This window comes from Mauremys reevesii, linkage group 3 (genome assembly GCF_016161935.1).
Source record: "Mauremys reevesii isolate NIE-2019 linkage group 3, ASM1616193v1, whole genome shotgun sequence".
NCBI lineage: Eukaryota > Metazoa > Chordata > Testudines > Geoemydidae > Mauremys > Mauremys reevesii.
The window spans coordinates 163975350-163990212 of record NC_052625.1 but is presented as its reverse complement, the minus strand read 5'-3'; the positions used below and the strand labels follow the sequence as shown (position 1 = coordinate 163990212).

Sequence of the window (14863 nt, the reverse complement as noted above, 5' to 3'; positions counted from 1 at the left end):
CAAAAACAAACGGGTAGTGTTCGACTCATATATTTTCTTGATGTCCCTGGTTTTGTTGAGTTTTTTGGTGGTGATTGTGGTTTGTTTTTAATATCTCTTATAGAGATTCTAGCTCTGTCTGTATTTTTACAATGAAAGGTCATAGATAAAAATGTCTTCCATATCCTAGAACTGTCTTGAATGTGATCCAAAATGTAAAGGTTGTTTTGATCCAAAGAAACACACACATTACATATGACTGTTTCCAAAATTTCAAATTAATTAGAATGTCTACATCCAGTGTTCCAAACAATCAATTAGCAACTAGACTTTCAATCTGAATATTTGAATACATATTAAGCATGTGGGTCATGTATACTGAATAATCAAACTACAAATAAACATTTCAAGATTCTAATCTATAATGTTCTATTGAGGACATGTCCCATTGTTTGGGATAAAGGTTTCAGTCCTACGTGAATGCATATTAAACAAGTGGATGTCTTATATTGATCAGAAGCTCACAGTAAGATTTATTTGCTACTGAGAACATTTCATCTTATTTGGAATAAAGGTTTTGAACAGTCAATAGGATCATAACAAATCTGTTTATCAAAATGTAGAAATAACTGCAGAGTCATACTGGAAACATCTTTGAAACAAATATTTCTATCTATTTAAGTATGTAAGGGAGGGGCATCATTTCAGAAAAATTCAGGGGTGGAGGAGTGTGGAAAAATTTGTTAGCATAATGTGATTATCCTGCAAAATTGGGGGAGGAGAAAGTGGAGCATATTGACCTATTAAATATTTTGTGGGGGGGTTGTGTTTTTTTGTGTGGGGGCACAACTGACCTTTTTGCCTGTAGCAACTGAATCTGTAATGTTAGGTACATATTTGTTCCCATCACCGTTGTAATAGCTGCTGCCAACTTCGTGGTATAATATCAGAAATTTGAGACTATTTAGGTAACAGTAAACCCTTGACTTATTGCTGAGATCTCAGACTTGTAGACTGTAAGGTTAGAAGGGACACGGTGATCATTTAATCTGACCTCCTTCACACTGCAGGCCACAGAACCTCACCCACCCACTCCTGTAATAGACCCATAACCTCTGGCTGAGTTATTGAAGTCCTTAAATCATGATTTTAAAAACTTCAGTTTACAAAGAATCCACTATTTACTCTAGTTCAAACCAGCAAGTGACCCTTGCCTCATGCTGCAGAGGAAGACTAAACTCTTCTAGGGTCTCTGCCAATCTGACCCGGGTGGAAATTCTTTGCCATATTTGGGGTTGGGAATCCCTGAGCATATTGGCAAGACCCACCAGCCAGACACCTGGGAGAGAATTCTCTGTAGTAACTTAGAGCCCTCCCCATCCAGTGTCCCTCACCAGCTGTTGGAGATATTTGCTACATGCCATTTTAGACAGTCTCCTCATACCATCTCCTCCATAAACTTGTCAAGCTCAGTCTTGAAGCCAGTTAGGTGGGTTTTTTTGCCCTCACTGTTCCCCTTAGAGGCTGTTCCAGAACTTCACTTCTCTGATTAGAAACCTATGTCTAATTTCAAGCCTAAACTTATGATGCATTTGTTCTTGTGTCCATGTTGGTGCTTAACTTAACTCTTCTCCCTCTGATGTATTTATAGAGAGCAAGCCTATCATCCCCTCAGCCTTCTTTTGGTTAGGCTAAACAAGCCACGATTTTGAGTCACCTCTCATAAGGAAGGTTTTCCATTCTTCTGATCATCCTAGCCCTTCTCTGTACCTGTTCCAGTTTGAATTCATCTTTCTTAAAGATGGAGACCAGAACTGCACACAGTAGTCCAGATGAGTGACTTGTATAATGTTACGTCACTTCCCTGTCTCTACTGGAAATACCTCTCCCGGTGCATCTTTGGAATGCATTAGCCTTTTTCACAGCCTCATCACATTGGCAGCTCATATTGTTCCTGTGATCAACCAGTACACCCAGGTCTTTTTCCTTCTGTCACTTCCAAGTGATAGATTTGCAGCCTATAGCAAAAATTCTTGTTGTTAGTCCCTAAATGCATGAGCTTGCACTTTGCATTATTAAATTTTATCCCATTTCTATTACCCCAGTTACAAGGTTATCTAGATCTATTTGTATGATATTCTGGTCCTCCTCCCTATTGGCAATACTTTCCAATTTTGTCATCTGCAAATTGTATTTTGTGCACTCCTGCTTTTTGTGCCAAGATCAGTAATAAAAATATTAAATAAAATTGGTCCCAAGACCGATCCTGGACAAACTCCACTAGTAACCTTCCCCCAACCTGACCATTCACCTTTCAGTATGACCCATCATAGTCTCTCCTTTAACCAGTTCCTTATCCATCTTCCAATTCTGTCATTGGACCATCTTCTCTAATTTCCTTTGTGGAACTGTATCAGATTCCTTACTGAAATCCAGGTAGATTAGATCTACTGCATTTCCTTTATCTAAAATATCAGTTATCTTTTCAAAGAAGGTGATCCGGTTGATCTAGCATGACCTACCTTTTGTAAAACCATGTTGTATTTTTTCCCTATTACTGTTCAGCTTGTTAGCCAAAAGGGCTCGTTTCCCCCCGGAGCTTACCTAATTACACCAAGGAGGCATGGAGACAGGAAGACGAGTACCATTCCCTTTATTGATCGGTCAGCTGAGCGGGTGCTCTGATCAGCTAGTGCCAGAAGAGAGACACCCTTTATGGTCAAGCGGCCCTTTTTTATAACCAGTAACAAACAACTTAGCCTACGTTCGTCTACGTCATTTGGTTGACCTGTAGAACCTGTACATGTATCTGTTAAGGGATAATTGGGTACACAGGATACATATATCATTCTGAAGGGTACAGCTGTTGAGGATACATTTATCACGATAAGGGGGAGACAGGATACATCTATTGACCCTTTGTACTAAATACCTTGGAGACTTACATGGGAACACAGCTGCATACACTTGGGGAGCCAAACAAAACTGATAAGCAATGCGCTGACATAGGCCTTTGTTCTATCTAGTCCTTGAAGCTTTCCAACAAGCTCTATGTCCTTAATTACTTTCTCTTTCAAAATTTGTTTCAAACCTTTCATTCAATTGAGGTCAGACTAAGACTAAGACTAAGGCCTACAGTTTCCCAGATCATTTTCCCCCTTTTCTTAAAAATAGGAACTATATTAACAATTCTCCAGTCATAGGGTATGAGCCCCAAGTTTACAGATTCATTAAAAATCCTTGCTATTGCTATTGCAATTTCATGTGCCAGTTCCTTTAATAATCTTGAATGGAGATTATCTGGGTCCCCTGATTTAGTCCCTGTGACGCTCTCTGCCTAGGGGGAACACCCTGCACCCCCATGTTCATCCTTCTAAAATGATTGTGTGTTATCCAATGCAAAGTTTGTCATGTCGGGTGTCTTTGGAAGGCTCATGATACACTGTATTTATAGTAATGTTATAGGTTGTAATTTCATGTGTATATAGTTATGAGGGTAAAAATGTGTCCTCATGGCTTAAAACAAGCCCAGGCAAAACTCTCCAGGAGCAGAGGGGCAGTTCACACCTCATCAGGGCATGTATGGAACAAGCCCAGCCCAGCCTCACAGGAACAAAAGACACTGACCTAGGCAGCAACAAAGGATCTGTTGGACTCAAGTGAGTCACGCCCCCCTTCCCTCGGTCAGTTTGGGACTATGATGAGGTAATGCTCACCTGATTCTGAAGGGGGGCAAAGCCAAGAATAAAGAAAGGACATGATAAAAGGGAGAGATGTTTGCCATGCTCTTCCTCTCTCATCCATCTCCATGTACAGACATCACTGCCAACCGACTGAAGCACTGATCAAAGGGGAGAGCCTGGCTGAAGGGCAACCAGCTAGCTTGTGGTGAGAAGCATCTAAGTTTATAAGGGCACTGAAAGTGTTAAGATCAGCTTAGGATGCATTTTGCTTTTATTTCATTTGACTAAATCTGACTTCGTGCTTTGACTTATAATCACTTAAAATCTATCTTTTGTAGTTAATAAATTTGTTCTACCTGAAGCAGTGTGTTTGGGTTGAAGCATGTCAGACTCCCCTTGGGATAATAAATCTGGTACATATCAATTTCTTTGTTACATTGACAAACTCATAAGCTTGCAGTGTTCAGTGGGAGTAACTGGACACTGCAAGACAGAGGTTCCTAGGGTTGTGTCTGGGACAGGATATTGGCTAGTGTCATTCTTTTGCACAGTCCAAGCAGCGGCTGGCCAAAAGTGCTCACTCACATAGCTGGGAGCAGCTTACATGCTAGAGGCTGCATGTGAACAGCCCAGGAGTGGGGGTTCTCACAAGCAGAGCAGAGTAAGGCTGGCTCCCAGAGTCAAGGATTGGAGTGACCTAGCAGATCACCAGTCCAGATAACACTCGAGGGGAACGTCCATCCCATTAAGCTGTTTTGAATTTGGCTTCCACCTCACATATGGTAAATTTCTACCTCCATATCTTTGTTCCATTAGCCACCCTGCCACTACCCCTAAGCTCTTCCTTAGCCTTATTAAAAACTGAGGTAAAGTAGTTGTTTAGGTGTTTGGGCCATGCCTAGATTTTTAAACTCCATCCCATCCTCAGAGTTTAGCAGTCCCACTTCTTCTTCCCTTGTTTTCTTTTTATTTATATAGCTATAGAACCTTTTTTACTATTGGTTTTCATTCCCTTTTCAAGGTCCAACTCTGCTTGGCTTTTATCACTACGCTTTCTGACCGCCAAGAGGTAGCGTTCCTGGCTGATCCATCCCATCTTCCATTCCTTGTAGTCTCTCTCAATTACCTATTTGAGGTGCTTGCTCATCCAGCTTGGTCTGCAACCCATCCCTATGATTTCTTCCCCCCTGCTTAGGATGCAGGCTTCAGGTAGTTTCTGCAACTTTGACTTAAAGTAATTCCAAGTCTCCTCCACATTCAGATCCCTAAGTTCTTTGCTCCAGTCCACTTCCTTAACTAATTCCTTTAATTTTTTAGTTAGGCAACTTGGGTCCTTGATTTCAAAAGGGCTATCTATTTTTGTTTATCCTGACATTTAGTTTAAACTGCATTAGCTCATGATCGCTTGAACCAAGATTGTCCCCTACAACCAGCTCTTCTGAGGTCCTCACTACTCCTCAATACCAAATCCAAAATGGCATCACCTCTTCATTCAGAGATTTGGTGAAGAAATCTGTGAACCATCACATTCAGGAAAATCTGGGCCCTACTGTTGTTAGTAGTGCTTGTCCTTCAATCTGTATCTGGGAAGTTACTTTCCCATAATTTCACAATTCTCAGTATTTATTTTATTTAACAACATGGTAGAGGTCTCTATCCATATCCAAGTCTGGTCCTGGTGGTTTGTAGTATACCCCAAGCACTAGCGCAGTCAGGGCTGGCCTTAGGGAAAACGGTGCCTTGGGCAAACATTTTTGGTGCTCCCCACCCCTCCATCACCTCCAGGTCATGCTGCCTTCCCCCAGTGCTTAATTTCTATTGAAGAGTTGTCAGAACTCAGCCCGGGCACAAATTAAACACTGGTTGCATGGCCTGATAGCAGTGACCGCTGGCCAGGCGCCCAGCTCTTGAAGGCAACACCACTGCCAGTGTATTACCACCCTTACTACTGTGCTGCTGTGGCTCGTGGTGCCTGGCACTTGGGCCATGGCTTAAAGCCGGTTTAGTGCTGTCACATGGGGACTGCAGCTGGTCAGAGTCCATGGCCATCCTGCAGCACTCCTAGCTCACCAGGGATGCCATTTCAGATTTTGGTCAGACGTGGGGGGACTTTAACATCACCGCCCCTTTTGCCACTGCTCTTCCCCCCTGCTGCCGATGGGGGTGGCATGCAAAAAGGGGCAGCTGCCCTGTGGCCTGGTGATTTCAGGCCCTTTAAATAACCACCGGAGCCCTGGGCAGCACAGGCCAGGTAGCGTGGAAAGGCTGGCTGGGGAAAGCTGACCCTCAGCCCTGCCCCTTCCGGGGCCCAGAGCTGGGCCCCCGGACCAGTAAGTAATTTATCTATCTTTCATCCCTGCAATCAGGAGATGGGATTGGGAATATCTTCCTATAATCCCAATCCCAAGATTTAAGGTATCAGAAACACAAGTTTGATACTTTGTACACTCTTTTGTAGCGATAAAGAAAAAAATCTTACTTTCTCTAACCAACATTCAGTTACTACAATTATCTACTCTATTTTAGTAAATTTGTTTTTCACTTCACTAAAAACATTTAATAAACCTTAGTTGTATGTTAGTCTCTTCAGAATGGGAATTAATTTTTCTAATTATTTTTGGCATTTATGTTTATAATCATGATCTTGATCATGACTCACTAACATTTAACTCCTTCCTGGCTGTTAGTATCATACTTGGAACTGCATTTATTATTTTTGTATGAATTTTAAGTTGGTTTTAGATAGAACTAAAGTACAATTTTAAAACAAGTTACCTTCATTTGCACAATGTCTAAAGTTGTGTTTTAGGTCCTTTTTAAAAACTGGCACTGCTAAGGTGAGTACAAGCTAAATTTAAATTCTAAAAGGATACTATTAATTGTACCAATTTAAACAGAGTAACCAAGCACAATATGATAATAAAAGTAATAATGATGATTACTCCAGCCAGGACAGGTTAGGCATTTAGAACTCCCTCCTCAATTTTATTTCTCTTATGCTTAAATTTAATTCTTTAGGCAATACACAGACCAGTCAAACTAAAATAACAGCACTGTAATCCTTAAATGAAATTTTAAAGAATAAAAGAGAATAGGGCTGTTGGGCAATTACAATTAATTATAATTGTGTGAAAATCACAATTGCATGATTCATTGTGCTGTTAAACAATAGAATACCATTTATTTAAATATTTAGGTTTTCTAAGATTTCAAATGTATTTATATCAAACACAGAATACAAAGTGTACAGTGCTCACTTTATATTTGATTAATATTTGCACTGTAAAAAAGTGAACTGAAATGCTAATACAAGCACTTTCATGACAAAGATTGACTACAGTACAACTTACAAATGTAGAATTATGCACAATACATTTTGTTTTTGAATGCAGTTATTTAAAACGTTAGAGTCTGCAAGTCCACTCAGTCCTACTTCGTATCTGAGTGATTGGCTGAACAAGTTTGTTTACATTTATTGGAGATAATGCTGCCTGCTTCTTGTTTACAATGTCACCTGAAAGTGAGAACAAGTGTTTGCATGGTACTTTTGTTGCTGGCATTGCAAGGTATTTACGTGCCAGGTATGCTAAACATTCATATGCCCCTTCATGCTTTGGTCACAAATCCTTGCCAAAACAATGAGGAGTACTTGTGGCACCTTTAGAGATTAACAAAAGGTATTTGGGCATAAGCTTTTGTGGGCTAAAACCCACTTCCTCAGATGCATGGAGTGGAAAATACAGTAGACTGGTGTGTGTGTGTGTGTGTGTGTGTGTGTATACACACACAAAGATGGGAGTTTCCTAACCAAGTATGGGGGTGGGGGTCAGTGCTAATGAGACAATTCAATTCAAGTGGAAGTGGGCTATTAACAATAGAATACCATGGGAGGAAAAGCAGCAAAGAGTCCTGTGGCACCTTATAGACTAACAGGTGTATTGGAGCATGAGCTTTCGTGGGTGAATATCCACTTCGTCGGATGCATCACCTTTGTAGTGGTAATGAGAGCAATGTAATCAGGGTGGCCCATTACAAACAGTTGACAAGGTGAGTAACAGTATGGGGAAATTAGTTTCTGTAGTGACCTATCCACTCCCAGTTTTTATTCAGGCCTAATTGGATGCTGTCCAGTTTGCAGATTAATTCCAGTTCTGCAGTTTCTCATTGGAGTCTGTTTTTGAAGTTTTTAAGGTGAAGATTTGCCACTTTTAAGTCCTGTTGAGTTTCCAGGGAGATTGATGTGTTCTCTGACTGGTCTTTGAATGTTTTAATTCTTAACGTCTGATTTGTGTCCATTTATTCTTTTGCATAGAGACTGTCCGGTTTGGCCAATGTACATGGCAGAGGAGCATTACATATCACATTGGTAGATGTGCAGGTGATTGAGCCCCTGATGGTGTGGCTGATGTGGTTAGGTCCTATGATGGTGTCCCTTGAATAGATATGGACAGAGTTGGCAATGGAGTTTGTTGCAGGGATAGGTGCCTGGGTTAGTGTGTTTGGTGTGGTGTGTAGTTGCTGGTGAGTATGCTTCAGGTTGGGGGGCTGTCTGTAAGTGAGGACTGGCCTGTCTCCTGAGGTCTGAGAGTGAGGGATTGTCCTTCAGGATAGGTTGTAGATACTTGATGATGTGCTGGAGAGGTTTTAGTTGGGGGCTGAAGGTGATGGCTAGTGACGTTCTGTTACTACAGGACAGACTGAACAAAGAAAGTGACTTCTGGGTACTCTTCTGGCTCTGTCAATCTGTTTCTTCACTTCATCAGGTGGGTATTTTATTTTTAAGAATGCTTGATAGAGAGCCTGTAACTGAATTAACAGTGGCAATTCTTCAACAAAAAAAACTTCAGACTCAGATAAACCGCAGAACTGGAATGTTTGTCCATATACCTGTCTACTGTATTTTCCACTCCATGCTTCTGATGAAGTGGGTTTTAGCCCATGAAAGGTTGTGCCCAAATAAATTTGTCAGTCTCTAAGGTGCCACAAGTACTCCTCACTTTTTTTGCTGATACAGACTAACACTGTTACAACTCTGAAACCAATCCTGGCTAGTCTTTTAATTGTCACTTTGGAGACAAGTCTACCTTGCACACTTAGTTCCTCTCTGACCAATAAGCACAAATATCCTCTGGTACTTCAGGTCTCTTGCCTTAAGATTTGTAGGATAACAACATTTGCAGTAGCTGCTTGAAATTCCTTCAATTTCTGTTCTGAATTAGGCAAATAAGATGACATGAGATATCGTGCAGCATCCACTTTCTCTGAACTTGCTCCTTTACCATGCAACATGTATGTTCTGAATCAACAATTGCTAAGTATTTCCATAGTTTATATCCAACATCCAGCTCATATTTATGGAGTTTTAGCAACCATCTTTGAGTCCAGGGTGAAGCGCTGTACAAAGATTTTTCTAAAAAATGTCTTTAAGGCTTGTGGTCCATTTCCACTGCTACTTCCCCCCTGCAGATAAACTGATGAAATTGAGTCCAGACAAATATTATTGCCAGCATTTCTTATTTACTTGGACATATTTATGTTGCTAGAGCTACACAACAGAGCTAGGAGCCCTGGTTTGCAGCAATATGCCCTGTATTCCAGGGAAGCTTGTATCCAAAGACACAGTTCCTGGTTCTTTGACATTGAAATACTTCAGCACAGATGCCCCTGTAAGCAATTATTTTATTTATATGCCACCTCCTGTATTGGCACCCAGGCAAACTTGACATTTTTTCCCAACTTTTTGTACTTCGTTTGGTTCTGACACCAGGTAGTAACTGTTGCCAACTTACTATTATAACGTAAGAAAGGATACTGGAGACTTCTCAAGTAATGACAAATCCTTTACAGTTCTGAGCAACAAGTTTAAGTACTGATGGGTGTTGCTGGCTTGCCTGCATGGCTCCAAGTGCTATAGCAAGATGCTTCTGTTGAGGCTCACTACATAATGATTCCCCCTATATAACAGTACCAGTAACTTTGTTTCCTACTATGAGTTCAGCCACAGAATTTGAGCATCTCACAATCATTCACATACCTAGCCTCACAATATCCATCTGTGGTAGGGAAGTACAAATATTCTCATTTTACAAAGGGGGAAACGGAGGCACAGGAAAACTAAGGTCTAGGTCCTCAAAGGACCTAACTCCTATTGAGTTCAAGTGACTTGTCCAAGGTCACACAAGAAGCCTATTGCTAAGGAAGGAACCCAGGTCTCCCTAGTCTTAGGCTCCTTCACGTGCCACTTTACAAACTAACATGCACTCATTGCTTTGGGGAAAGTATTTTAGCCACCTCTTTTGCTCTCTACTGCAAATTACTTTCACTGACATTAAGCTGCTATTTGTGCTCTGATCAGAATCCATTTTTGACAGATCTACCAATGTGCCTTGAATCTAACTGGATTAACTGACCTTTCTAAGCTCTTAATGTTTGTTTGAATAGAGGAATTTTTATCTTGTTGCAAAATTACAATAAGTACAGGCTAAGAGGCTCAAAATCCTACAGTTTTTTTTAACTTTCTGAAGACCAAGCCAATGCATTGTAATGGAGGATTCTTCAGTATTCTGTCAAACTTGAAGACCTTCAGCCGAAGACAGTTCAGCAAAAACATTAGCTACATCTCCCTCTAAATAGTCACTAAATTCTGGACTGAACTGACTTCACTAGTACTGCAACAGTGAAAGAGATTTGGCTCCATAAGAGCAGGATACCAGAGCAGCACCAGACCTGCCAGAACAGATGCAATACCCACAGACATCTCTGCACTGCTACAATCAACACCTCCCACAACAAACCTTTCAAGACCCACAGATCCTACACATGCTATGTGGTGTACCTCCTTAAGGGCACTAAATAGCCAATAATAACTGTGGGTGAAACTAATCACTGCACTCTCGAATGAACTCACAGGAAAATGATAAAGGACAAAAACACCCTATCACCTGGGGCTGAACCCCCTTTTTTTGTCCCCACAAAGTGATCATTCTATATGTGATCTATCAGGTTTTTAAACGCTTACAAATTATGAGCCTGTTAGCTTATTCATAACTTTGCTAGACACTTAAAAAAATCATGGTATTAATAAAGAAACTGGACTTTTGTTTCTTACAACAATCTGTAACCCACTAACCCCTCTTCTTGTCCTATGACTACAGCTATGTTAATGGGCCACTTCACCTTGAACAGTGGGAATAGGTGCAAACTACTTATGCTAAATTCAATCTTGTATTTAGTTGTGAGGCTTTCAGTATCTTTCCCAGACCTGAAGAAGAGCTCTGTGGAACTCAAAAGCTTGTCTCTCTCCCCCCAGTAGAAGTTGGTCAAATAAAAGGTATTACCTAACACACTGTCTCCAATATCTGGGGCCTGACATGGCTACCAAAGCACTGCATACAGCAATATATGTCCATCAGTACAAAACATGTCCATTCTTGATGCAGAAAGTTAGGGGTTTGATTCACTTAAGAAAATACTGTAAGTTTTCCCATCTCCCTCCCCTTCCATTGTTTCTCAAGGACCATGTTGTCACCTTTGAGCATCCAAGACATTATGGCTTACGATTTATTTTCAATATAATTTGACAGTACTCTCACGTAATTTAGGGAACTTATGAAAACAGAGGGGAAGCAATCTTCTAGAGCAGGCTTCCCCATTTTTTCCTCAAAGAAGTTGGCAATTGCTCTTGGACTTAATTTTCAAGGTCAGTTAAGAGCAGCTGGAAATAGTACAGCCAGGCCTGCTGATGGGGCAGGAGGTGGGGTGTGACAAAGGGGGCAATTGCCCAGGGCCCTGGGCCCTTTTAAATGGCTCTGGCAGGATACAGGGCTCCTAGGATGCGTGGGGTGGTGACTGCTCTGGGCCCCGAGCTTGGGGGTGGGGGCGCACAGGCCGGTGCAGTTGGCCAGCACAGTCAGTCCCAGAAGTGACAGATTCACCACTTTTGTCCCAGGCCCTGCAGCCCCCTAGGCACGGCCCTGGGGGTCAGTGGCTGTCAGCAGGCCTGAGTATAGCACAAATATAGACTGTGGAAAGACAATATTATTCCTGCATGGTGGCTCAGAGGGCTTAGTTTCATTTCTTCTGAGTCCTCTTCATTCTCTCTTCAACAGCCCCTCCTTCCTCCGAGGGATTCCTGTTTTACAGGTTCATCTAATGACTTCCAGATCCTTAATTTAATTACTAGCCCTTTCTTGTATTAATCACCCTGCCTCTGTTTGTAAACAAAACACTGACTCCCTGCCCCAGGGGCCCAAGATGGGAGAAGCACCTCTCTGCAGAACTCACATTCCACATTAGTTCTGTGCAGAACTAATGTGGAATGTGTTAAGAGCTCCGCCTGGGAGCACACTTCCTGTATCTAACTGGGCGGGGAGGGTGTTGGCAGCACCCCGCCTCAATTGGCGCCCTTGCACTAAGTATTCAGGTAAACACATTTCAAAAGGGTAGTACCAGAGCACCTTGATACATGGTTATGATGTAAACATTCTCCAGAGATGACAAGGACACACCAACCCCTCTTAAAGTTAAGGTCAGGATGATGGATAGAGATATGATCAAACAAACATGTACAAGGTAAAGGGTGGTAACTGGCCACCTCAGAGGGACAGTATGTAATTTGTTTGTAGCTGTGTAAAAAAGGGTCACAGGAGGGACTAAAACGTCCCACTGCTCACTGAGCTGAGTCCATTGTAACAACCATACATGTGTTAGTGTACATATAGCACATATGGGATGCTAGGACCATGCTTCATTGACAATAAACCTGGCAGAGTGCCTTTGCCTCTGAACTGAGTCTGTGGTCTTTTGGGGCAGTTTGATCGAGTTCTGCTGAGTCCGCTATCTGTGCTGAGCTAGTACAGCAAACAGAGAACACCCAGACCTAAAGAACAGCTCCGTGTAGCTCAAAAGCTTGTCTGTCTGTCTCTCTCCAGTAGAAGTTAATCCAATAAAAGCTATGATCTCACCCACCTCATCTGTCTCATATCCTAGGACCAATATGGCTACAACCTTGCAATCAACAAAAGATTTCAGATTTTGCCTTCTGAAATGGAAACGCCACAACATGAAGGAAACCAAACATAACAGCAACACCTACTTTGTGAGTAAATGCAAGAAGGAAAATATCATCCCCCAAGGAGAGACCATCTCTAACCCTCTGACGACTATGTACAACTCTAAATACACTGAAAAGTTATGGAGAAGGACTTCAGAAAAAAAACGAGGAACCATTTACTTCACTTCACATGCTTCAGAAGGGACCATCTCAAACAAGAAGTCGTCACATGCTGGAAGGAAAATACTAGGATACCTACCTGCAGATCATTCAGGAAACTACTATATAAAAACCCTTGACAGTCATCCAATACTCCCCTCCTCCCCCCTAAAAAATGCAACCAACTGCACAACTCATGGAATACCAACTCCAGGAGAAACCATGACACCACATGGATGCTACACAGCACCCCAATATCATCAACCTATAAACACTACCCCCAGCTGGAGCTGAATTATCTGTACTCTCCAAGGGACTGAACTTCTACCTCACCACAGAATACCATATTAACATGCGGAGAACTAGAAGAATGCTTTTGCCAACTCCTCCTCAACGAATTTTTACAACAAAGACAACAACACCCACAGCTACCATGTTCCCACCAATAGTAATAAGAAAAAAAGGATTGTCTGACTTGACACTCCCCAGCAGACAAAACCATACACTTGATCATTACATTGATTGCTTCAGGGGGGAAAAAAAATTAAGCCCACCATAATCTCTCCACCAGAGAGGATACCAATACAGTCCCTGAAATCTACTTACCAGGTAGTGATCAAACCATCAGGTAAAGGAGGCACCATTGTAGTCCTCAACAGTGTTGACTACATCAACAAAGCCATCTGCAACCAACAACACTGACATTGCCTACTATAAAGAACTCCAAGAAGATCCTCCACCACAGTTCACACGGGAATTTCAGGATATCAAATCCTTCCCAAACACCAAGATACTCTACCACCTCATCCCTCCCCATGAACCCACCCAAAGGACCTTCTACATGTTTCTCAAGATACACAAACAAGGGAACCCAGGCAGACTCATCATATCTGGCCATGGCACTCTTACTGAAGAGATATCTGGAATCTCAGAAACCATTCTGAAACCACTCACCAATCAAAAGGCCAGTTTCCTCCAGGGCATAACAAATGTTGCAGAGTTTCTGGAGAAGTTAAACAACCTCCCTCCAGATCATCATCCTTACCACCATGGATGTCACCTTCGTATATACCAACATCCCCCACAATGACAGAATCACTGACTGCTTCAAATATCTACCAGACAATGGACAACATCCAGATATCCATCCCAAGCACAATTGCTAAAGACCTACATTTCATCCTCACCTATAACAACTTTACATTCAACAACATTTTGCCCAAACCATGGGAACAGCTGTGCATACTAGGATGGCTCCCCAGTCTCTTCATGGGTCCCTGTGGCAGGGCGATGACTCACCGGCACAGCGCCTCCTGCTGGTCATCCAGGGAATTAGCTCGCCAGCCTCCAGAGTGCCCTCTGTAGGCCAGTGTCTCATCTTGCCACTGGCCCCTGTGTCCCTCCCAGACCCCAGTGCCCCTTCTCAGGAAGTTCTGCCCCCTGCAGTACCCCACAGTCTCGCTAGGTCTCCCCTCCCTGGGGAACCCCCAGCCCCACCTTGCCTCAGTCTTTGGCTACTGCCAGTCACCATCTAGCCCCCGCTCATTGGGACGGACTGCAGTATAATTGCCACTCATCGGCAAGGAGGGTTTGGACCTGCTGCCTTTGCCTGCCCTGGGCTGCACCTCTGCAACCTCAGTACCTTTCCTGGCCTTTACCAAGGTCTGCAGCCTGGGGTTTTTCCAGGTTGGAGCTCCCCAGCTCCTCTCACCTTTTCCCCAGTCCTGCTCCAGTCTAGGTACTCGCCTCAGCTCCCAGCAGCCAGGCAGATCCCTCTCAACAGCCAGAGAGAGACTGTTTTTTGGCTTCTGGCCCACAACCCTCTTATAAGGGCCAGCTGGGCCCTCATTAAACCAGCCACAGCTGTGGTCAGCTACCCACTCAGCTTCCCCAGCCATTCTTAATGCCTCTTACCCTTCCAGGTCCGAAGTGGGGTGATCATCCTGCTAAAGTCCCCATGAAGAAGAATTTCTGTAAAAATGCAGCACAA

General features: G+C 42.6%; 1 long non-coding RNA gene across 1 annotated transcript in view; it reads right to left on the bottom strand.

Annotated features, from left to right (window-relative positions):
• The window catches only part of LOC120401964, a 37938-nt gene extending 23306 nt beyond the window's left edge, over window positions 1–14632 (bottom strand). Inside the window, exon 1 of the long non-coding RNA XR_005596882.1 lies at window positions 14585–14632. This is a non-coding gene — a long non-coding RNA (uncharacterized LOC120401964). The remainder of the gene's footprint in view (window positions 1–14584) is intronic.
• Between the last annotated feature and the right edge of the window lie 231 nt (window positions 14633–14863).